This window comes from Octodon degus, unplaced genomic scaffold (assembly GCF_000260255.1).
Source record: "Octodon degus isolate 3935 unplaced genomic scaffold, OctDeg1.0 scaffold00233, whole genome shotgun sequence".
NCBI lineage: Eukaryota > Metazoa > Chordata > Mammalia > Rodentia > Octodontidae > Octodon > Octodon degus.
In genome coordinates, this window is record NW_004524809.1 from 352,302 (window position 1) to 354,355 (window position 2,054).

General features: G+C 58.8%; 1 pseudogene across 1 annotated transcript; it reads right to left on the reverse strand.

The window, feature by feature from the left end:
* Positions 1-201: 201 nt before the first annotated feature.
* Positions 202-1,830, reverse strand: LOC101561235 (annotated as a pseudogene). Its single transcript, XR_192872.2, has 2 exons — positions 1,680-1,830; positions 202-1,496 (listed from the first exon to the last, which is right to left on the reverse strand). The product of XR_192872.2 is annotated as a C-terminal-binding protein 1-like (transcript).
* Between the last annotated feature and the right edge of the window lie 224 nt (positions 1,831-2,054).

Here is a 2,054-nt window from a genome sequence, read left to right on the forward strand (position 1 = left end):
AACGCAAAGGACGCAGGACAGTGAGCCAGCCACGGGACGGGACAACTACAGTCCACACGGGGAGCTGTGTGGCCTCACTTCGCCTTGCGCCCCGCCAGTCTCTGGGCAAGGGGGCCGCCACTGGCCGCCACCTCTGTGCGCCTGGGCCTGAGGTGCGCGGCGCCCTCCGCTGGGCGCTGAGGCTGGAGGGCTCCTCCCGGGCTACAATTGGTCATTCGGGTGGTCTTTGTCTGCTTCGGGCTTGACAGTTTGGCCAGGAGAAGGGTCAAGGGGTGGGTGGGCTACGGGGGCAGGCCGTGGGACAGGGACATGGCGCTGGGGACGATGCTTTCAACAGCCCCTGAGATGCCAGTGGGGGACACACCCACAACACCTGGGGTGGAGGGTACCTGCTGTAGGCAGCCCCACTGAGCTCAGGGTGCACAGCAGCGGGGTCCATGCTGGCCCAATGGGTGGCCACCGTTAGGTGGTCCTTGTTCACATAATTTCTGAAGCTGTCTGGAATGCGGCCTGTGATGGCTCGCCAGATCTCATGAGCTGCCTCCTCGCGCATCTCAATGGATGCTTACTCGCTGCACCATGCAGCATGTGGGGTGCAGATAAGGTTGGGTGCGTCCTTTAGAGGGCTCTGGCTGAAAGTGAAGGGCCCAGACTCGTGCATATCCAGCGCTGTGCCCCGCGGATCTGCCCTTCCTTCAGGGCCTGGGCCAGTGCCTTCTCGTCCACCAGCCCACCATGGGCTGTGTTCACCAGGAAGGCCCCCTTTCTCATCTGCTTGATGGTGAAATCATTAATGAGGTGGTGGTTGTGCTCAATGAGGCCGCAGTGCAGTGTGACACAGTCACTGTGGAACAAGAGGTCCTGTAGGGTGCTCAGGCACTGCAGCCCCAGGGCCCGCTCCACACCGTCTCGCAGATACGGGTGGTAGAAGAGCACGTTGAAGCCAAAGGCCTTTGCCCGCAGCGCCACTGCCTGCCCTACACGACCTATTCCAATGATGCCCAAGGTCTCCCCATGGATCCTGGCAGCCCCTGAGGCCACCTCGCGGATCTGTTCAACACTCTGGACACGTGTGCCTTCCTGCAATGCCTAGTGCAGCCAGGTGGTCCTCCGGTATAGGTTCAGGATGTGGCACAGGGTTGAGTCGGCAGTCTCCTCCACAGACGCTGCAGACACGTTTGCACACAGCGATGCCTAAGTCCCCAGCAGACTTGATGTCGATGTTGTCGAACCCACTGCCAATTCAGACAATGATCCGAAGGGCTTTGAATTTCTCCAGGTCCCCTCTGGTCAGTGTGATGGTGTGGTACTTCAGGGCACCCACAGCCTCGTTCAGCACCTTCTCATGGATCTCCTGTGTGGACTGAGCATCACAGAAGGCCACCGTGGCCACATCCTTCAAGATAGGCAACTCCACCGTGCAATCCCGACCGTGGAGCAGTGCCACCAGGGGCCGTGGGTGCAGGGGCCCGATCATGATTGGAGGTCGGACGCCTGACATTGGGGATGGGTTTCCACGACCATGAATTCGACTGTCCAAAGCTTTTTGTCTTCAGAGTCCCCAGGCAGAACTTCGTCCTGTCATGGAGGCTCATCCCACGTCTTATTGTCTCCAGCCACAGCGCGAAGGCTGCTGCTCCACGACAACCATCAGAGCCTGCGCTGCTCAAAGTCTTACGAGTGGCAGGCCCTTGTTGAGCAAGTGCGAGCTGCCCATTGAAAGGCGGCGCTGGCGCTCCTACCCGGCCGGCGCGCTGCGCAGTCGAGAGCCCAGCACCTGGGGCGGCCTCGGCGCCTTCCGGTGCTCCGCCTGCTGCCTCCTCCCAGCCACCGCCGCATGAGCTGCCGCCGCCGCCGCCAGCCACGCCTCAAATAATTTTATTGAGAAACAAATATCAATGAGACAGTTTCACAACCGATTACTGGCACATTTTAAATAATTAATACATTGCATATTGTTGTCTTAGTGGTTATTCATTGTACAAGGTGCAGACATGATATCCTGTCTCAAACACTATTATAACAAACCTCTCTATTCATTAAGAGAATGGAGC